The 24,346-nt window shown below is 38.7% G+C and overlaps 1 protein-coding gene across 2 annotated transcripts in view; it reads left to right on the forward strand.

Moving 5' to 3' along the window:
• Positions 1–24,346, forward strand: part of LOC149080429 (kinesin-like protein KIF28) — a 1,038,199-nt gene that overhangs the window by 237,463 nt on the left and 776,390 nt on the right. The gene's annotated exons all lie outside the window — the stretch shown is intronic.

Here is a 24,346-nt window from a genome sequence, read left to right on the forward strand (position 1 = left end):
CACGGTTTTAGGGTGTTGAGAAAATCGACTTGGAAAAGGTTCAGGTAATTGTTACAAAACTACTTGGAAAAGGTTCAGGTAATTGTTACAAAACTACTTCGAAAAAAGTTCAACCATTTTTCCATCCCCCCGTACAAACAGCGGGATATCGGATTTAGTGTTGTGTGGTTTAAAATTTTTGTTCGGCCCACTGTTGAATGCTTCTTTGTAGGAGAGGAAACGAAAAGGTGTTTCTCTCGTAAAAGGATTCAAACTAAGTACAATACTTGGCTTTTTGTGAGCTCGTCTTTTTTCCCATTTCTCTGCCAACGTATTTTTTACTTTTCAAGTAAAGATCGGGGCAAAATGGAACTCATTACACACGAGCGCTGATTTGAACAACTATCAAATTATTTTACTTAGAAAATTTAATAAACTTACCGTATTCCCACGCATTGGCCGGCATGCCGTAAAACACGAGGGGCACCAGCTTTTTGAATGTTGTGGTCTTGGCCACTTTCGGCATGCCGGAAAAAGTGAGGTTATAATAGGATCACAGCATGCATTCAACTGAATCGATGGATTTTCCGAATAAAGTTGATATATATATATTTTTTTTTTAATATATATTTTTTTATATATATTTTTTTCTAAATCACTCTTCCTCATTTTCAAAAATCAGTTATATAAAATATTATTTGTCAGACAAGTATTGTTGTACAGACAAAAATTAATTTGTCTCGTTCTACCTCAGGAATAAATTGAATCTATGCATTATCTTATGTTCATAAAACTTTGAAAAGAAAGTATTTTACTTACATAGTTCCTAAATTTTATTACTCTTTGCTATCTGATATGAACTCAACTGACAGCCTTCGTTCATACACAAGGCCGCAACTAGGGGGGAAGCAGACGGGTCTCGTGCCCCGGTCGCTGGACCCGAGGGGGTGCAAATTTCATTCTGAAACCTATCCTTTACCATTAAAAGGGGCGTAAAAATGCGCGCTTGCCCCGGGTGACCAAGCATCTAGTTGCGGCCTTGTTTATACACATGTATAGAAGACTAATCAAATTTTACCTTCTTCCAATTACAGTACCGCCATTGAACAATATTTCTGATTCTCTCTGAAATGTTCCATTTTCTTCTTCCTTCCTACCCCCCCCCCCACCCACTAACACCCTATTTCGTAATCTACATTATGAGATTTACCTATACAACTTACTCATTACAACCTATGTTACTGAAATTTCTAATTACAGTATATACATAGATATATTCACCTTGTCCGTTTTACTTTGATGCACCTTCGGCTCTCTACCTCATTTATTTCATTATTGAATTGTTTTTCTAATTGCACTAACACAGTTTGCTTCAAAATTTTTAATAATTTATTTTTTATTTATTTATCTTTCAAACACACGCAGTTATTCATTCTAATATTAAATATTCAACTGTTTCTTTTCACTAACATCCAGTAAGAGCCATCATTGTTGGCTCCGTGGATATGTATAATCTATTTTCCTGACAAGAAATAAGAAATTAATAAAAAATAAAGATATTCAAGAATTTTCCAGAATCCGTGAATCGATTTTATCGGCATTCCGGAAAATACGGATATTTTCAGTTTGCTGGTCTCCCTCACTGTTTCCCGGCATGCCAGCTAATGTGGGGGGAGTACGGTAATTATTTTACTAAGAAATTAGTTTTTCTCACTAATTGAATTCAATTACTGTGGCCCGTTTTACATCCAGGAGCTGAACCGTTTTTGATCGTTAAATTTCTTCCTAAATACATTATTGTGCAAATAAATGTTATGTTAGGTTGTTTGACCTCAAGACCTGTCAGACCTTTCTATTATGTGGACAATGGTGCTATTGGAAGAGCCGTAGCCAGAAATTTCTTGCGGATTGGGGGAGGGGAACTGACAGTGCAGTGTTTATTCATAAGAACAAAGATTCCACAATATATAAGTAAAATTCTGGCATTTAGGGGGATGACTGGCAGTGGGGGTGGAGCCAGGGGGTGCAGTGAGTGCTGGAGTACCTAGAGTATTCTGTACCACTGATCTGATCACCTCCAAAATTCATTCAGAGATCAATAGTTTCCGTGTAAAGCTCAAGTCAAGCACCCACGGTTTCGTAACTCTTCCGACGTATCTAATGGCTGGGCCACCAGATCACTATCTTAGTTGGGAAAAAAGAAGTCAGTCAACTATTTGGATGTTTCGTTTGTACACTGAGCACACACTTTATAAGAAGTGTGATAAATGACCAAAAGATACAATAAAAAAAATTGTATTTTATTTTTAAAGTTAAATGTACTTTTTTTTCGTTCAATGTTGAGGCATTGTGCTTGATGAACACGTACGAGCTTATTCATGTCCTGTAACATAAGTGGGAGAAATTGATAGATGAGCTGCACATTTTTTTTTGTACGGAATGCTTAATCATAAGCCGTGGCTCTGCTTTTACAGCACAATACTTTTTTACTGGATTTTCACCCGTGGCCCTTAGTATATTCTAGGGCTATTGTGTGGTCGTGTGGACATCATTCTGGGATCTCATCACGAGCATCCAGGTTTGTACCCCACTGGCGGCAGAGTGGTGGTCTACTGAAAGTCGTTTTCTGCAGTTTCTCAACTTATAAAAGCATTGTTAAATGGTTATAGCAGCGATTCTCCTGCATTTTGGACTCGCGGAGCGAGTCCTTTTTCAGTAAATAAGTCCACCCTTTTCAGTACATAATTTCTATGGCGGAGCCCTGTTTCCCTCGAGGAGCACTTTTTGCATATAATTTTTGTGGTAGAACCTTGTAGGCCTCTTATTTTTTATTTATCTATCAAAGTTACTGATTTGTTTTATTTTCCTCGAGTCACCGCGGAGCCCCTGGGAAGTGTACACGAAGCCCCAAGGGATCCAAGGAGCACTGGTTGAGAATCGCTGGGTTACAGGTTTATCCTGCTTGAAAGTACGAATTTAGTCATGACCGGTCAACAAAATGTGATAACCTGCTTATATTTATTTCCACTTCCAACACACACACTGCTTTTTTTAAAATTCTTATTAAAACCGATTATATTTAAAAAAAAATCCACACACGAGTGCCTTTGCCTTATTTATTTTTTAGAGCATTGCTCAGCGAAGCAATGAATAATGATATAAAAATGTATATATCTGTATAAGTACTGGTACACTAGCTGAAAATTATCAACTAAGCAATGAAATGTTGCAGAGATTGAATACATGCGTGGATTTAGGTATTGCATGAGTCGTATTCTCGATTTCACTGAACATTATCATGGCATAGTTTGCAAAGCTAATAGAATTTCATACAAGTTATGTACGGCTTACCACAAATGTGATGCGCATACGTTCCCATATGCTTTCTCTGTGTACGTTGGCCCAACTCCGGTTTACAAGTATGGGCTGATCCAGGCATAGTCCGGGGGATATAATGTCTTCATGGGGCCTACATGATGAAATTCTGGCATACAATGATTTTCGAAAGTATGTAAGTATGTAAGCTGTTAATTCCATGCAAATACCGCCCACCCCGAATATCACTGTGCACGCGGGAGGGGGTGGGTTGGCACGATCTTGGAATCACTGCCCAGCGTATAACCTTCACAAGAGGGAAGCTCGTTGGACAGCCTTTGTTTATAAAATTTTCGCTTTCACTATAAATTTAACTTCACTATAACTTCACTTTTAAATTTAACCACTCTTATTATCAGCTTTGCCCGTACGTGATGTGTGCACTACATGCATTTTATCACAGAATTCAATTCAAATAAGTATGATGAAAATAAATTCTTTGTGATGAGTATCCTGCATAAATGTATGACGTTTTGCTTTTTAATGTTTTTAAATCTCTTAATTAAATCAAACAAGTTGGGTTTTTATGCTTGTTTACAAGTTAAATAGCGGTGTGCCGGGGAGGGGGGCACCACACCAAGAGTCGGTAGAATGAATCTGTCCCGTAAAATACGGGACAATAATGACTGTTATGTTGAATTATCAAAATTCATCATGACATAACATTAGCTTAATCTTAAAATAGTTTTAATTGTAGAGAAAAGAAAAGATTATTATATTGAATGGATTTGCTTATGGAATGTTGGATTTTTATTTGTACAGCGCAATCTTGCATAATTAATCATATGATTATACTTATATTTAATTGTATATTATGGTACATATAATAATAATAATAGTGGAAAGCAAAATCTATTCTATAGAAAGTTTAGGCCTTAAGATACAGTTGTATACGGTACTACTGCCTTGGGGCCCCAGATGAGAAACACGGGTCGAATTGCAAAGGGTTGTAAGAGAGTGAAGGAGATGGTCATCGAGCCATATATGGTAATGTTTGTTTTTCAGGGGGTGTCCTTGGAGAGAGGAAATTCTCCGATGGTCTGGCCCTTAAGATTTTCCCCCTTTTCTGTCTCTCTCTCTCTCTCTCTCGTACCTCAATTCCCCCTCTCTTTCCCTTCTCCGCCAACTCTAAATTAAAACGCCGAATAATTCCCTTCAGGACCTGTACTCAGTACATTTTCATATAGTTTTGTATCGCCAAGGGGCCTTTTTAACATACCCTCTAGGAAAATTTCTCTCTGAGACTCTTGATATAATTTCTACGCTACTGGCGGGTGAGAGTTCCTTTCTCTCTCGCTTGTAATCAACGATGTAAACTCTCGATACTTTTCATACTATGAGCGAGTTGTGTGTTCGCTCGCTGATAATTCGAATTATAATTGTGCTAGTTTGATTATTTTCGCTCGCTGATAATTCGAATTATAATTGTGCTAGTTTGATTATTTTTACCTACCGGAAATGTAGGTAGTACTCGTTTTCGCTCTCCGGTGCGAAAACATAGTATAATGTGAAATGTATACATTGTAGAGCGACTACATGACAGCTGACAGCTTCCCGAGGGTTCATCGACGGGCCAGCACACTGGCTTCTAATAGAGACCCACCACGAATTCACTGTGAACGACCACGAGCGTATAGACAGAGGGCTTCTTAAAAATGTGGAATTCATTTCCCGCTCAGCTGCCATCACCATACATTCACTCAAAATTCGTCTATCGACTGGTCACCGTCTTCGGACATTAACCGTCTTTTCGGTAGGAGCGCTTTTAGACGCTCAAATGTTCCATGTCATTTCTGGGCGAGAGCCCCTTTAGACGCTCGTGAAAGCTAGTTAATTCCCCCAAAACCCTTTGTGTCGTGATTGACAAGCTGTAACTCCCCTTCTCATTCAGGTGTCCCTTTGGGGCTACTTCACAAGAGCAGAAAATTATACTCGAGGAAAGAGTGCGTATTTTATTGTGTCCTTTCAACAAGACCGCCGTGCTTATGTTCAAGTACCGCAGACGACAGGCTATAGACATTCCCAAGCCATAAATACAATAAAATGGCTTCGGTAAAAAGAATATAATGACTTCGGTAGACTGCTGCATACTTCGATATCGTTCACGAGATGCCCAGTTTTGCTAAATGACAACTACAATTGTAAGTTGTTTATTAATTCTAAAAATAGCGGGAAAAGGGTTTTGTACTTGTCTGTTTAGAGTTCATTTTTTCCACACGCATAGGAACTAGCTATTTCCAAGGGTGAAACACAAATTACACACACAGAATTCCCTTCAAGGGGAAATGATTATTTAGAGTAGCTGAAGCCTCCGATATGCCGGGCTTCATTTTTTCCAGTTTTTCTTTTTCTCACTCAGATATTATCGACGAAATCGTTTTTTACTGTCATGATCCTACGACAATAATATATGTTTAAGACAACTAAATTATGGAGGAGGGGGGGGGGGAGCAGAAATATAAATTCGGCCAATAATACGATCATTGTAGTGCTCTTAAATTTTTTTTCAAGACTATTTATGCATTGTGACATTTTAAATTTGGTACAACATATTATATTCACACAAAGACGAATATAAGAAATTCCAAAAGTAAGAAAAATATGTACAAAGGAAAAGGAGGAACAATAGATGGCATACAGCACAAAAAAAGTACAATGGTGCCCCGAGTTGGGACTTTACATATAGTTTCATTGATTTCCCCCTCCCCTCAACGGCCCCCCCCCCACAAATGACGAACTCCAATTCCCGGCATAATTTATGTGGCAGCCAATGCGATCATTTTCATCAACCAAAAACCAAAGCTGCGAATCACGAACGAAATCAAGCGTAATGCAACCGGTAAGGACTCATTTCCACAAACCAATGTGCAATTTTAAAATAAATTAATAATAATTAATTTTTTATGACTATTTTTTGATTACTTATTCTCATTTACTACTCTTGTTTTAAATTGCCCATATGCATGGCCCCCAGGCTGGGATCTTTTACGGGCCCCCCCGACCAGACTTTCACGGGGACTCCTTTATGATGAATTTATAGCATGAAAAACAAAACAAATGATTAAACCCCCCCCCGGGCCCTAGGGCCGGAGCCTTGTCAGCCCACCCCTTGTGGGGGCTATGCCCATATGTTTATGAGATTGAAATCCAGGAAAATTTCTGGGATCGGATCACTTTGATTCTATATTTTTCGGGATTGGGAGAAAAACCCAGGAAACGTTAACCTTAGTTATGAAAGAGCTGGATCTCGAAAAATTAAAAAATCTCATTAAATCATTATCGTTTCAGAAAAGTTCAAATGAACTCGTTTTAAGTCAAAGGCGTATACAGAATTTTTGTCAAGGAGGGGTGTATTCATCAACCTTTTTTTTCTTCCGAGGAGAGAAAGTTAATTTTTACTCAAAACCAAAACGCCTCCCCCCTTTCGTATGCCAGTGTCCTGCGTACAACATTTCACATCAAAACATCGTACATCGAAACGTTCTGTGCAGGGTCGCAACTAAATGATTGGTCACCCGGGGCAAGCGTGCATTTTGGCGCCCCCTTGTAATGTTCAAGGACAGGTTTCAGAATGAAATTTGTGCCCACTCTGGTCCAGCGCCCGAGGCACAAGATTCGCCTGCTCCCCCCTAGCTGCGGCCCTGGTTCTGTGAATTCAGATTTTCAACAAACAACTAAACTTCATCGATAGTGCAGAAAGGTTTATTTATAGGGAGCCGTATAAAATTAATACGTGTCTGCTGAGGGACTTGGTCAGTGAGTGACAAAAAGAGTGAACTATTGAAATTGCGAGCATGTGAGTGACCATCAGAGTGACCTTAGTGAGCAAACAGATCAGTGAGTAACCAAAAAAGAAAGACCTAGAGAGTTTGTGAGCATGTGAGTAACCATAGGGGGAGTGATCTATTATGTTGGATTTTCTATTGAGAGAACACGGCACCAATATGTTATGGTGTTCTCCCCAAAAGATATATTTTACCATAACAATTTTATTTATGAGAACTATGATCATTTTACTCCTTATATGAATATTGTTCAACACTTTGGCCAGTGATTCGAATAGGGCAAACAAAGCGTGGTTACCTTGACCACAAAATAACCCTTATCTACGGGGAGTGCTAGTGTTCCATCTTAATTAACATTTACCACATGAAAACAAGTAAAAAGAACCAAATTACTACAAGTCACACATACACATTTATAATAGTTAAGATAATTAAATTTTAATTACTTTTCTTCCTCAATGAGATATTTTAACAATACAGCAGCATCATTTAAAATACTTCAAAACTGACATTGAGCAAATTCAAAAGTCTCTTATTGCAGAAATAAAATGCTTTTCCAACATCAACATTTAACAAACCTTTACTTTAAACAGCGAAACAAACATATTAAAATAATCACAAAAATGTGCATTGTCATAGCGATCACTAGAATTAAGAAACATTAAAGAAATTTCGACTTAACTGAAAAATTCAACGGGGTGGGAGTTTGATCTAACCTCAAAGAAATCATGATATTAACAAAAATTTACAAATTTCCAGATCACCGCCACGAACTCAAAATAAATGGTGAATGAGAGAGAGAACAAAGAGGAAATTACCTCACATACTCACAAATTCCGAGTGACTCGACGTTCTGCCACCCAGGGGTCAGCGTTCCTGCCACAGTTCTTGGATCTCGAATCAAGTTCTAGGGGCATCGGGAAACAGGCGGCCTATCCAAGATAGGACAAAACTCTCCGGATCCTTCTCCGCTGGCACAACAGGCTCTGCTCTGGACATGGTGACAGGCTTCAGGATTGCCTCGGCAACAAAATGGAGAAACTACTGCGGTAGCGAAAGCAACATCTCGCGAGAACGATTTCACATTACTAACATCAAATTTACCGCGTTTTTCTCGACGAGAGAAAACACGGAACACCGAACCAAGTCTGACCAAAGAAAACTGACCAACCCACCGACGTTTCGAGGGTATAAGTAAAATGAAAAGTGGGCGTGGCTTCGAAAATGCGCACACTTTGATTCGTGGCGTAAATTTTTACGACATCAATTTTGACCAATTAAGGTGAAAGGGCAAGTCTAAAATCTGGACAAAATAACGCCCTGAACGAAACTTTCTTCCTACGGGGCGACTCTTCTGATCCCAAGGACAATGCACTAAATGTTATACAAAAAGGAAAACGCTTAATTATGCACACACATCATTAAAAAAATACAAATTAAATTTTACCATTTGATGGGAAATTAATTCCGCGTTCCAATGATAGGTCACATGACATACTTCGACGCATAATTAATGATACAGGAAGAATTTCGTCATATAACAAAGAAAATTTAAAAAATTAATTAACACACGATTTTAAATTCAAGATGACACATAGAATACACTTTCTTGAAATATCTAAATATTTTCCAATCAGAATTATTATCCAAATTCAACGTTAACAAATATCAACGGCACGTGTGTAAGTTTCCATTTAAAAAAAAAGAAATTATTAATGAATTACTTAATTAATGACTCCACAAAATAGATCAGCATGTATGTCTCATCCTCCAGAAAAATTCTGATGACGTTGCAAAAAGTTTCAAACACAAAAAGTGGTAATTTTGTGTGTTTCCCTCTGCAAAAATAAACAAACAAACAAAAAAAATATTCTCTCCGCGTCACCTTCGAGATCGGAAACGAAAGTTCGAAAAATGGCCATCTCCTGCATTACTATCCTGGAACAAATTTACATTTTTACAAACTCTTAATTTTTCCAACAAAGATGCCTCAAAATCGGTTCACTGTTGACACCAAGGAGCAAAAATTTCCAGGGGATTAATTTAGAAAAATCGGTCAAAGTCTACGACATCGGGATCGTGTGGAAAATCAAAAATTTTGAAAACACATACCGTGTGTAAAAAAAATAGGTGTGTAACCTACTCGTTTTCCCAACTGAAAAAAAAAGGACAACAAACTAATTTTCTTACAACACATGACACATATCCACTATTTGACACAAAAACATGACACATAAATATGATATGAATAACTCTCGATTACAAAAAACACTATGTCATATGTCAAAAGAGGGGGAAAAGTGTGCCATGACTTTTCCACCTTGACAGATCTAGAGCAGCGGTTCTCAACATTTTTTGACTCGTGGATCCCTTTCAACTAAAACATTCTATGGCGGAGCCCCGTAGGCAAATTTTTTAATTATTCATCAAAGTTACTGATTTATTTTTACTATTTAAAAATATTTATAATTATTTTTTTTTAATTTTACTTGTTTTTTTTATTTTCCTCGAGCGGCCGCGGAGCCCCTGGAGAGTGCACAAGGAGCCCAAGGGCTCCGCGGAGCACAAGTTGAGAACAGCTGATCTAGAGTATGAAGAAGGAGGTTGGTGTGTGGCCAAAATAGCGAATAATGAAGTGTGCAGGCAGTGAGTAACAAAAAAAGAAAAACCTAGAGCAGCGGTTCTCAACCTTTTTTAATCGCGGAGCCAAACAGGCATCTTTTTTTAGCTTAATCAAAAGTTTTTCTGATTTATTTTAATTTTCTCAATTGGCTGCGGGGTCACCGTGAAGAAGTGCACACGGAGTCCCGGTTGAGAACCGCTTACCTAGAGAGAGTGTCTGAGCATCAGAGTGATTGAAAAAGTGAGGGAGCTGGTCAGTGAGTTACCAAAAGGGGGACCTATAGAGTGAGGAACGATGTTGCGGAGCAACCGAAAGAACGATTTAGAGCAGTGGTTTCAACCTTTAGAATATCGCCCGGTTGATTCTTTTTTTTTTGAGTGGAAGGCCCGGAAATAAACACGACTAATGGAAAATTTATGGAAAAAAATAAAATGATAAATTACTCACGGCCCGGTTTGACTGATGACAGTGGTTGATACCGGATCACGGCCCGTCGGTTGACAAGCACTGATTTAGGGTGTACAAGCGTGTGAGCGACCAAAACAGGGTGCAAGCAAGAGAATGATAAAAAGAGTGCCCTTGAGAGCAAGGAGCCAAGGCAGTAAGTGACCAAATAAATGACCAAGAAAGTCTGCAAACATTTGATGACCATAAGGCCGAGACCTGACTACGGCGCGGTTGAAGGCGGTTGACGTTGGGGGGGGGGGGAGGCATCATCTATAGTTTTATTCTGTCAACGCACAGATACAACTGCAACCGCTGAGCGCGGTTTTTTCAACCGAGAAAATCCACATTTCTTTGGACGGTTGGGGTAACCGGAAAGCTGCCATCATGTATTGCAAAGGCTTGAGCTCCCTGATGACGGTTCGGCTGGACCTGCGGTTGCTGTCTTCCATTGTCTATTAAGTGGTTTGACAAGGAGGGTGATGGAATTTCGATGCATTGCTCGAGGAATTGCTCCCCTTCTCAGGCTGCCATAAAAAAATGAGAGGAGAAGACAAATTCGAGGAACTGTATGGTGAAGTTCCATGCGACGGAAACTAATTCTTTGTTTGGCGCTTTTGCACTGATAACAATAAAAAAAACCAATGAAGAAAAAATTAAATTTTTCTAACTAGTGAATTTTTTTTGCTTTCCTACATGAGCATACATTGAAACTCGGTTATAATGACATTCATAAACTAACGTGATTACGCTAAAACCGAGATGTATATTTTAGAACAATTGAATGAAATGCATTGGATCCCGATTATAACGTTTTGGCAAAAAACCAATTAGTTACCTCATCCAAAAGAGTACAAATTACCACGGGGCCCAACCATTTATCATAAATTCATAAAAAATTAGAAGTAAAAATAATCAGACATCTGAAGGAATATATTTTTATATTTGCAAATTCTCCATATCAAACTTTTGAAACATTTATTAAAAGCCTAAGTATGAACCGGGGATGAAATATGACCCTAAGAGCTGCATTGTGTGTGTGTGTTTTGCTTTCATTATTCTGTCTTTTTGGTATTTATTTTTGTATCGTATATGAATGTGGCTGTCTATCTGTTGTTTTTGCAATGAAAAAAAACCATCTAGGCCAGCGGTTCTCAACCGGTGCTCCGTGCGAACTCCCAAGGGCTCCGCGGCTCTCGAGGAAAATAAAAAAAGAACCAGTAAATTTGAAAAAAATAATTATTAATATTTTTGAATAAAAATAAATCAGTAACTTTGATGAATAAATAAAAAATAGGCCTACGGGGCTCCGCCATAGAAATTATATACTGGAAAGGGCTCCGTGGGTCAAAAAAGATTGAGAACCGCTGATTTAGACAAAACGTTGTATGCGGGTAATATCGAAGAGTGCACTAAAACAATTTTCACACCTACCGTTCTTTTCAAGCAGTTTTTAATTTACATACACACACAAAGTCGCAACTAGGGAGAGCGGGTCCACTGTATCGAGTGCTGAACTAGAGGGGGCGCCGAATTGCCCCTTTAACACCACTCCTTCTAATCTTTCCTTATACGGGGAAGCCAAAAGCTTGCTAGCTCCAGTTAAAATAAGTATCCAGCTGCGGCCCTGTATGTACCTTAAACCTTGCAACATACATACTGATGAACAGGGCCACAACGACATGCGTGGTGAGCCGGGGCAAGCACGCATTTTGGCGCCCCCTTTTAATATTGAAGGAGAGATGAAGGGTTAACATTTGCGCTCCTTTCTGGCTCGGAGTTCGGGGGCATCAGTCAGTGCCGTCTTAACCCATGGACCCACCCGAGCACGGCCCGGGTGCCTCAAGAGAAGAGGGGCCTCCCAAAAATGAGATACGATTGAAATTTTCAAGGATTTACCATGTAGGGCCTCCTAAAAACCACTTGGCCCGGGGGGCCCATAATACTCTTAAGACGACCCTGGCACCAGTCCCACCTGCTCCTCTCTAGTTGCGGCTCTATGATGCCATATGTACAGGGTGTTAAGCGGGCCGGGGTAGCAAGTTCAGAGGGGCGGCAAATTTGAGTAATTCGTGGTCAAGAACTTTAAATTATAACGTGAATAGGGGGGGCAGAGCAATTCGAATAGCCAGCACGTGGCGAAGCCATAAATGTGTGTCTGGAAACGGATTTAGAGTGAAGCATGTAAATAATTTCGTATAAGGACATTATGTTCCCTTCGTGTCATCGCATCATCTGGAAAAAATCATCCGATAACTGATCGGGAGAAATAATAAACGAAGAAGTTTTTATGACGTTTTTCGTTACCACGGTTCTTCGTGTTCATCACAACGAATTTACTAATCCTCCGTTGATGATGTTCTTAGTATTATTATATAGCGTTATACTGTATCATGTGTGATTGAATAAATTAAAAAAAATTACATTAAACGAAAATATCATATGTTCCAGTGGTTGCCAATTTTTTTGTGAGCTAATGGCCCTTTGTACCGTATTTCCTTCTCGTGCTGCCCCCCCCCCATCTTTCCCCGGGACCTTCTACCCCGGGTGGGGGGGGGGAGCACTGTTTCACTTGTTGGTCGAAAATTGAACTGCAGCTTAATCCCATTATAGCAAACTTCCAAGAGACCGGAGAAATCACTTCGTTACAACGAAATTTCCTTGTAAAGGAATTCCAGGTTGTTGCCGTTGTGCCTATGTAAACTGTTGTGGGAGGTTAGAAAAGTTTTCGTTAGAACGAGATTTTCACTGTAACGGTATTCGTTAAAACGGGGTTAGACTGTATTTGTTTTACTTCATAAATCTCCCCATGGTCTCATTGAGATATCCTGAAAATTTGGATGTACTCGGTTAAGCAGTTTTTGAGGAAAAACTACTCGAAGTACGAGAACTTAAACTGTAATCACCCATTATGTAATTATTTACACTCTAAACCGGAGGTCCTCAACCTTTTTCTAGTTGTGAGCACTGGCTGTACCCATCATCGAAAGGAGAGCACCCTTACAAGTTTGATCATAAGTATGCATGAAAAATTAGGATGATTTTAATCCTCGAATGCAATTTGAACGAGGTAATTTGATTGAAACGTCGATCAAATTCTAGCAAGCAATTATTGGACAGGAGCTTCGAGAACTCCAGTTGCTTCAGGTAGCACCGTGGTGCTCGCGAGCAACAGGGTGAAGATGCCTGCTCTAAACCATTATACTACACCTGGTCATGTAGGCCCTATGTGAACAAGAAGCCCAGGGTCACGCGAATATGGGTGGCTTTAAGATGGCCTTGGTCCCACGAACAGCTTTGCTGAGTTCGCAAAGTAGTCCCCCCCACCCTCTTCTTTCTGATGTACACCCCAAACCCAAAACAGAAGTTCTCGAGGTGTGGGTCGCTTTTTCTGGGAATGTTCGGCATTATCGCTCGGAAGGACGTCACGACGACTTTGCATTGCCGTGAACCCCTGCAGTGCTTTGGAATGGCTCTTGCTATTCTTACGAGCAGGCCGAAGAAGCCGCGAGTGGCAAAAGTTTCAAGAACCCCTGCCAAGGTCCTCCAAACGGGTATACCAGTCGGTAACCGTTTTTCAGTTTGTTTGCCTTCATCCGGATTTCTGAGAATTATAAGAAAAACCATTATCTATTTTAAGGGCAATAGACCTGTTGGGAAAAGTAATAAAATTTAGATACAGTACTTCCATTTAAGCCCAATTGACTAGCCTTCCATGCACGCCCTTGGGAAAACGAATGGTCTTTTAAAAAAAGGGACTTCGCGAAACATAAAACAAATTTCGTGGAACCTGTCAACTCGGACATCTCCTACATGGGGCAACTTTGAAAGGCACCGTCATAATCCTACAACACAGAATGTCGGCAATACCGAACGGCTTAATTTAATTGTAATCGAACCGTAGAGGTGTCCACTTCAGAAAGGTTTTGGTATCAGTAAGCCAATCTGAAGCCGCAGCTACGCTTATTATTGGAACGCGTGAGGGCGCTTGCACAGTGCTGCAGTACATTACTAATCATATTTTATCCATCTCATTTCTTATTTACCAGTTCCATTAGTCAGCTGTGTCAACGAAATTTTTTTGTGCCACCATGTCTTCAGCAGATTCTGAGTCGTTAATGGCTAGCGATAGTTATTCCGAAAAAATCATAAGCGCGATTGAAAAAAGACCGGCTTTATATGACAAAAATATGTTATTTAAATAGTTTTTTTCTAATATATGTTATTTAAATAAATTATGATGATTCCAGTCATGATATATAAAAAAATTTGTGTGATTTGGTCACGAATCGTAAAAGCATCAAAAATGGGTCAACTTGTAGGTTGTCTTTCTTCAACTTTGAATTAATTTCAAACGGCAAATATTGTTACAGAAAGTTAAATTTCATTACATGAATATTTTTATTGGTATATACAGTAAAACCCCTCCTTTTTGTGAACACGGACAGGACAAAAAAATTAAATCCATGTAAAATGGGTGACCGTTAAAAAAGAGGTTTGAAATTCATATTTTTATATATTACACAACTGTAAATTATTATTTGTCCGTAAAACAGGGAGTATCCGTTAAGAGGGGGTTTTAGTGCAATGCAGCTTATGAGCACGAATTTGCATGCTAACTGGAGCCAAGTTCAGCTTGGCGAAAATAATTTAGCCAATTCCGAGATGTCACGTGACATTAAAAAATAAAAAACCCCGGTTGCTAACAGCAGTGTGTGTTTCACGCGAAATTGCTGATAAGATCAACCGCGCCAGCCGAACCGTAGTGTGCCGGCAGCCTAAGAGTGATTTAGAGACAGACATATTTACTAGGAGTGGGGGAATGGATTAGCGGGCTGCAGCCTAATGTGGCGAATTTGAAGAATGTGAAATCAAGAAAATAAGACAAGAAAGGGCGGCAAAATTTACGCCACAGGCGACCAAACCATAAATCCGACAAGCGTTCAATCAGCGGCGTAGCTTTCAATTCATGGCCAGTCTGTAACTGGAGGGCTTGCCATTGCTTCTAGCAATTGGCACCGCCTATACTTCATAATGGCTTCCTAGTTGAAAACAAATTGAGACAAAAAATTAGTTCTGCTTTTCTGCTTCCATATACAATGTCGACTTGATGAAGGAAATTTTACTATTTTCATGTAGTTTCTTGTGTCGGTACTACAGTGATTCTTATCAGTTTTCAGAATCGATAAAAGCTTCCTCACGAGCATAATATATATATATATCTCATTCTCTCACTTCAGAAAGAAATACCCGGCACGCACCTGTTTTGATGGGTGCAGCTCTGTCTAGGTCCTACTGAACAAATTGAGGCGTAGGATTTCTATTTTGGAATGGCCACTGAGCAAAGGGGAAAAAAACAACTTTTGATGTTCCGTCAGTCTTTGTTGTTGAAAATGAAGTACAGAATGTCAACAGTTATGAACGGCTTATTTGGATATTTTCCCGCGCACACTTTTCCCTTATTCTGTTAATGGAACAAGACAATTGAAATTCTTTCAATAAACTGGCCAGTTTTGGCCAATCGTCGTGCCCCCTCCCCCACTTGGTGGCACTGGGATACTTCAAGGGGGACCACGGAAGAAAATTTAGAAGGGGGCCAGGACAATTGGTTTGGAGGGCTGCAGAGAGCTGAGAGGAAAAATTAAGGTGTGAAGAAATAAAGCTTTTATATTTAGTGACTATATACACTTACAGTATCCACAAAACTTCACCCACAAAACCACGGCTGTCTTAGAGCATGGACCCGTCCGGCCCTCACCACCTACATTTTGCAGTAGGTTCCCTAGGAGGTTCCCCACACTTGTGAAGGGTCATGCTCGGGGGTCTCACGTCCATAAGTGATCCCCCCTTATGATATTTTGTATAGTACAATAAATTTTGTAAGTAAGTAGGAAATATGTAGGCTGTTTATTTCCGGCTAAGTATAGAACTACCATAGCATCACTTTGCCGAGGGGGCCCATGATGTTCAGACAGTCCTGAATAGAAGTCGGATTAGCAGGGAGCTCAATAAATTCTAGGCCAGTGGACTGGAGGCCAATTTTATTTGCAAAATTTTCGTTCAGTATAAATTCACTGAAAAAATCAATTCAATACGTATAGAGAACCTTGCTTCTAGATGAGGGTCGAAGACTCTGGGTAAAACAGGGGAGCCACAAGAAAAAAAAATATGCTTCAAACGGGGCCACAGGCAAAAAAAGATTAAAAAGCGCTGGTGTAAAAAGATGACTGCGTGAAAAATGACCAAATCACACCATCAAAGAACGGGAAGATAGGAAATAATTGTTTCTCGTATTCAGTGACACTTATAAATAGATAGATGGAATTGGATTGGATTATCCAAAATAGATAGATGGAACTATTGGAAAAAACTACCTCTTTCTCTTTTTACGGGAAGTCGAAATGACCGATTGAACCGAGGAAAAAAGGTGAACCATAGTTTGATTTTGCCATGCTACTCAGGAAAAAAGAGAGACGCAAGGCCATAAAATATAACACTCAAGACAGATGCGGACCCAAGGACGATGTGACGGGAGGGGCGAATTGTGTAAGTTTGTTTCACCGTTCCATATTGATATGTTATGGGACAGACAAATATTCACATTTTATTTGGCTCTTGGTAGAGGGTGGTTGTTTCCATCGCCTCCTCGATCCCCGTCTGAGTGAAGACAGGCATCTTCAGCGGCTAATAAAGTCGAGGCAGATATCTTCAGCTTCGAGTGGAATGGAGTCGGATGTCTTCAGCAGCGGATGAAGCCGATGCAGATACAGTACAGCATCTCGATAATGGTCACCCATGGGACCAGAAATTTTGTCCGCTAACGGGAAGCAGATCCGCAGCAGGGACAAGCAAGCATTTTGGCTCCCCCTTTTAATGTTGAAAGAGAGGTAAAAGTGTGAAATTTATGGGAAGTGTCGATTTATGGGAGGTACGATAAAAGCAGTGGAATCTCATTTATACAACTTTCACATTTATTCGACGGTTGACTTCGGTCGCAATTGATTTGTATACTAAATTTTGATGTTAAAATGCCCTATACATATTATAAATTAATTTCTAACTGTTTTATACAGTAAAAGTGAACACCTGTTCAGTGGTTTTGACATATTTTGCAATAAAAATTTAATCAAGTGAACATAAGTGTGAAGACTATAAAAACATCTATAAAACCTTTATCAGTGTTGTAGTGTTGGCTTTTTTCACGCCTATCAACATGTGCAAACAAAACCAACGTTGCTATTCGGAATCATCATCCTGGACCACAGTTATGTTCATTTAATCAAATAATTAATTGAAAGATTATCATATTTCCCAAAATATGAACTTGGATTCATACATAATCATTGTGAGTATTATAAATTGAGGCATCTTTTACACCGATGTACGCGTTATTTTGCAAACGACTATCAAGCTTTGACATTTCGAGTTTCTTGATCAGATATCCATTTTAATTTAATGCTCCCCACGTACGTACAGTTTGTCATTATTTGGTCCTTTTCTTTTGATTTTATCATGTTCTTTTCGTTTTTTCCTGCTTTTTCCCCGCAATGTAAATGCAACTAGCCTTTTGTGGATGTAAATGAATAAATAAATCTCCAACTGCGAATAGATATCGGTCCAGTACGTATCCGGCTTTTTTGTGTAGGTGCATCGGATAATCCCGTATTTTACGGGACAGACAAATTTTCCCAATATTATTTGTCTCCCCTTCTGGACCCACGCTTGCCCTGGGAAGGGATTGCAGAGCTCACAGTTTACGTAATAATTGAGTATATTTATTTCCCTCACTTTTATTAAAATTTAAGAATGGAAAATGTTTATTTTACCCGACTGTTTTTTACAGAAAATGTTACAGTGAACATGTACGAGCAGTAGCGTGAGCAAAATTATTTCGGGGGGGGGGGGACTTTTCTTCAATCAAAGCGAGGATTCGTTTTTACTGCAGAAAAAGAATATAAACTGGAGTGTGTCCGAAACTCCAAGAATTTCTATCATGAAATTTTTATCTGAAAGAAATGAAAAGTCAATAAATGAACAGAATTCTGAGTGCAAATTCTTTTCAACCAGTTTTCGGAGTCAATGAGGAGACTTTCGTTTTTACCGCCTTTGAATGTGCCGTATTGCAAATACCGTAGGGGAAAGAAAATGTTTCGTACCGAAGAGGAAAAAAGTGTTACTGACTGGGCGGTACCGAAATGTCAATCTTTATTATCACCACACTGTCCGGGGTATTATATACCGTTGTTCGCAAGGGGGGTAGGCATCATGTTTTACTAGAGAAGCCTGCCCATTTTGGAACGATTTTGTGTTTTTGACGTGCCAATTTGAGAACGATTCGACAAAAAACTCATGCCCGGTGGATGGTTAAAACCTTCTTAACCACCTCTTCGAGCTTCAACCGTTGTCCGTATAAAGAGAATCTTCTTCTGCGGGTCGTCATCTCTTCGGTCATTAGAACAAAAATATATTGATTGCTCACCCGTTAACGACGGACTATTAGACAGAACGATAATATTTAAGTTTTTCTTTCAATCATTGCAACGATTTTTTTGTCTCGGAAAATCTAACCTTCATTTGGTAGATGTTTACATTTTATCTGTATAACCTTTTTAATTGTTAAAAGGTAGCTACCTACACCTATTATTTTTAATTGTTAAAATTAAATATTTTCTTTTTCCCTAAAATTTGACTCTGATTTACTTGTTCACGAAAGTGTTGTGTTGTTTTCTTTCATCTTATGGATTGCTTAACCCCTTGTCTTGGTCCTATAACATTTATTAGAACCTGGGTGAAATAATTTCAATTTGAAATCAAGGATAAAATAAATTAATGAAGAAAAGGATCAAGACATGACTAGCAAAAAATTGCCTCCTCCGGCACATCACTCTGGATTTTCACCTGGGGGGGGGGGGGCGCTGACTACTGTTTTCGCACCGGGTGCCACTAGGCCTAAAACCGGCCATGTGACACATACAGATGAAAGCTTTACTAGTGAAAAACAACGAATGGATATGCGTCACCGATTAGCGGTCTACCGAGGGAGTGGAACTCTCAAGATGGGCAAATGATGTCCGCGTAGGTGCACACCATTCTTTCAATTCAGCCGTCGGAGTTGAAGCAAGTGAAGAAATACGAAATCGCAAAGGAAATCTTGCATAGCTCAAACACATTTATCAATCGAAGGGTCCTGTTCGTAAAGCAACTCTTCTGAAATCCCTCTAAAATGAATCTTCATCTTAAAATGAACCCTGATTCAGATATTCAAAATCATCTACGGAACTCTTTTGATGTGGTTGATTGGCTCGAGAAGCTACACATACACACAAATCGATGACGATTTGCCGACTACCATGCTGTTGTATAGTCTCCCAGACAGCTTCGAAAACTTTTGTTGTGTCATCGAATCGTGAGACGACCTGCCAAAACCAGACTCGTTACGGATAAAAATTGAAAAAAAAGAAAAGAGTTCGTTATACGCGGTGGTGTTAGCAATCAACGTCAAAATGATGGTGTTTTTTCGGTATATTCCAAGAAGAAATCGTTCACGAAAAGAAAACAATTCCGATGTTTCCGGTGTAACAAGGTAGGCCATAAAATTTTAGTGTCATTTGAATAAAAATAAAAAGAAAGAGCCATCAAAACCCATATACACACACACCGGCAGTGGGTCTGATGATAGTAAAATTTGAAACTAACTCTTTAAGACCGGGAAATTTTGAAAGCATGAATTTTTGTTATTGTCCCACCCACATGATCGTTTGGGCTCGGGCTTAAAAGACTACTACGGTATGCCCAATTCGAACTGATCTATGGTGTCTGCATAGTGGCTGTATGAATCATATATGCAAGGATCAGGAGAAATTTAGCAATTTGGAAACTTCGATGATAAACAATGTGAAGCTGGCGGATATCGGGCATATTCTAGTACTTGGAAAAGGAAAGGTGGATATCCAGAGAAAAATAAACAATCGAAATCGTGGATCGTGAGGCTTATAAAAATGGAAAGCGCGTTTTATGTTTCCCACCTACGTACGAATTTGATATTAGTGGTGAAAATTTGCGACAAGAACTTTACTGTGATCTTCAGCAAGGAGAAAGCCGTTTTATGGAATGTTGGCTGAAAGACGCGTATGATCGCTGACAGAATCGGAGATTTTTACTTTCTACAAAATAATATGGCAACTACAGCAAGTGAATCTTTCGATACCCGAACAAGAGGGAAAGTGGATCTCGTGAAGTGGCATGAAAGGATGGGCCAGTTCGTGACATCGAGAAAGCTGTGAATCGGCGGTCTGTCAGTGGTGTAGTCAACATGAATTTTCAGGCTGATTTTGTGTGTGAAACCTGCATTGAAAGAAAATTATGTCGAACATCGTTTCCAAATCGTGCCGAGAGATGTTCAGAGAAGCTTGGAATCGTCCATTCGGATATTTGTGGTCCTATGTGAACACAACCAAAAGGTAAGTGCTTCTAATTTCATAACTCTCATTGACGTTGGTGTAAAGTTAGATTTTTGAAACACAAAAGCGAGGCACTTGCTGCTTTTAAATCGGTTAAAGCATGATGAAAAAGAAAACTGAGTCTAAAATTAAGGTGCTACAATCAGATATTGGTGGTTTAAATTAGGAATTCAATAATTATTTGTACAGGGAAGGAATTACAAGGAGATTAGGTGTTAGAAATACTCCTGAGCAAAATGAAGTTTCCGAGAGGAAACATCCTACACTGTTAGGCATGGGTCTACGTCAAAACATCGCGAACAAAAACATCGGCCGTCAAAACATCGCTGTGACAAAAACATCGCTGTCAAAAACATCGCCAAATACGTCAAAACATCGCAAGTCAAAACATCGTACGTCATAACATTGCACGTCAAAACATCGCCTGAACATGGCCCTGGAAAAAAGATCGCTTTATGAAAAATTTTTAAATTAAAAATTTAATGGATTAAAAATTGTAATGGAAATCACCTCATCCCTTTTCTTTTTGTTCAACTGGTAACCAAAGCTGCACTAAAAGTGCATTAAACTTTCAGGCGGCTTTGGTTGTGACAAAGCCAAACTGTCATGTGTATGTCTGTGTTCGACTGTTTCCACACATACTAGTTTTCTCTCAATCCTTCGAATTCGGCCTTTTTTTGAGTAATGGACAATGAATAGAGAGTTCTTATAAATTCTGTATTATACAAAAAAAAAAGTTTTTTTTTAACAGCTAGCTGATACGAAGATATATTTTGGAAAGAGAGAAAATTTAACTGTCCCTGCGGGGAATCAAACCCACACTTCCTTTCACTAATCGAGTGAACGCCCTAGACCAGCGGTTCTCAACCTTTTTTTGCTCATGGCCATCCTTTCAACCATTTCTCATTCCTGTGGCCCCCTTGCGACCATGATCAATTTCCTACACCCCACCCCGTTTTCCCGTTAAATGGCAATTGTTCAAATATTGTTTGCAGTATAAATATGTGTTTGAATTTAATTTATTTTTAACTTATGAAAATTAAAACACGTTAAAAAAAATATATAATAAGTTATTTTCAATCAATGTAAACATTGCTCTTGAAGACGGCATAATGTCATCAAGTTACTGTTCAGGATGAAGTTTGAATTATTTACAAATTAGTTTTTCTTGGGTAAATTTGAATTTGGGTGAATCAGAATTTCCAACAAATCAGTAAGTCAGATCAATCAGATTAAAAAAAAAAAAAAATTATCGGTTTATTGATTATAATTTCGATACGGTGAGATTTTTACATTCCTCGTGAAAATCTGATGTCTCGCTGAATGACAAGCTATCCCCAAGTGGCTTTTTGGTTCATAATGTGACCTCTCTCCCACAGGCGAACGAAGTAACGTGTGAGTTGGCTTAAACACAACACAATATTTCACATAACAGACACTACTATATACAATGTACAGAGGGCATAGGTAACAAGACGTATGGTATTTTACTTTACTGCCAAACCTCGTTCACCCTACAGGAATACTTTCAATTAGAAAAATTATGTGTAGTACTCAGATATGCCATTCATGTTGCAAGGGGGTGTATAATTATTAAAATAAAAATGTTAACTTTTTATACGTACACGTGTGCTCAAAAACCCAATTACAATGTTCTTGCCCCGTCTCTTTTGACGCCAAAAAAAAAACGTTTTATCCGCATTTAACGTTGTTTTTTGGTTGGTTGTCTTCAAATAAATGTTACTGTCAATAAAGTTACACTGTATGCATATATACAGTACATTCATCTCAAAACCTTATAATTATTGATAACACAAGCTTATGACAAGGGCTTTGATTTTTATGACCTAAAGAAGAAACGTAGTAGCTAATAATTCATCAGCAACGACGTTTCATCTTTAGGTAAAAATCAGAGCCCTACTTATGAGAAATTGGTTACACACACGCAAAAAAATCATTGTGCTTGGCCAAAACTCAATGAAAGCCCGAAATTCGGACAATGGCCATTTCAACTGTGCCGGCCAGTTCGAGAACTAGACAACTTAGGGCTTTACGTTGGGGGGGGGGGGAATCGAATTAAACAAGTAATTTCAAATTGAATTGAAATTTTTGCAAGAAACTCAAAGGGAATTCATGATATTCGAATTAACCAAGTTCGAACTAGCCAAGTTCACCTGTACCTTTATTATTACTGTAATAAAATCTCAGAAAAATATGCGATAGTATAATCTTAAGAAATAAAGCAATAATAAAATAATGAAGCGCAATTAAAAATATCCGATGTATTTTTGAAACTCAAAGCCACTGATTATATGCAGGTAAATACGATATATATATATATATATATATATAGTATATATTAATTTTTGGCGACGTTTTTGTGACGGCGATGTTTTTGTCACGGCAATGTTATGACGTGCGATGTTTTTGTGACGGCGATGTTTTTGTCACGGCAATGTTATGACGTGCGATGTTTTTGTCACGGCGATGTTTTGAAGTGCGATGTTTTTGTCACGGCGATGTTTTGACGTGCGATGTTTTTGTCACGGTGATGTTTTGACGTGCGATATTTTTGTGACTGCGATGTTTTGACGCGATACCGTTAGGCATAGCTCGATGTTCTTTGATTTAATCAAGTAATCTGCTTTTTTCCTACGCCAATGATTCTCAAGCTTTTGTCATCTGCGACTCTCAAGAATCATTTAGTAGATTTTTTTCACACTTATTAAAGAACTACGGCAAATTATATCAGAAACTCTCGATTATAAGATGTCATTCGAAATTTGGAATATCCGAATTCTTAATGTAAGCTATTTCAAAGTTGCAAAGCTTATGTTTTTGGAATAACAGCAAAATCAGAGGGAAAAATGAAGCTCGTGCGAAACTATGCACAGTGGAATTTCGGTTAACGAGCTTAATTCGTTTCGGCAACGTGCTCGTTATTCGAATCGCTCGTTTATCGAATCAAAGTTCCTCATAGGAAATAAAGGGAACTCGGATAATTCGTTCACATAAAAATGACTAATAGAAACGGCATTAAATCAATAATATCACAATAACAATATAATAATATAATAAAATATATATAATTCAATAACGCCATAACTAAATGTGCAGTACGATAATGTCTGCGAATTAACTTATGCTAAACGACTAGAGAGAGGGAAGGACTATCATTTAGAACAATTTACGTACCCTATTGATTGCGAATTTATTCTTTTTGTGTGATATTGAAAAAGAACCTATTCAATGATACTTGCAAAACGATGAACCTTATCAAGAAACTGCATTGTCGTTGGACAGATTCGTTGCTCACTATAACTATATTTGATTGGTTTTTTTGTACAAAATTTTGCAGAGATTCCCACATTCTATACATCTTTCTAATCTCATTTGAAGTGGGGGACTTCTCTCTTCCACAGACGAGACACCCTCCAAAAGCTCTTGCTGTTGCGTGCAATGGAGATCTATCAGTTCATCTATGGTCAACTCCTGGCCATGTTCCACCACTAGTTCTTAAATGGCGTTCTCATGCACCTGCAGTCCCATGGTCTTCTCCAACGACACAATTTCTTCCATAAATGTTGGCTCCTGTTTATTAGTGATCCAGAAAATGCATAGCCTTACCTTTTATAAATGTTGGCTCCTGTTTATTAGTGATCCAGAAAATGCATAGCCTT

The sequence above is a fragment of the Pholcus phalangioides genome, unplaced genomic scaffold (assembly GCF_987345545.1).
Source record: "Pholcus phalangioides strain wild (caught in Gottingen) unplaced genomic scaffold, Ppha-v1.0 ptg000011l_1, whole genome shotgun sequence".
Classification (NCBI taxonomy): domain Eukaryota; kingdom Metazoa; phylum Arthropoda; class Arachnida; order Araneae; family Pholcidae; genus Pholcus; species Pholcus phalangioides.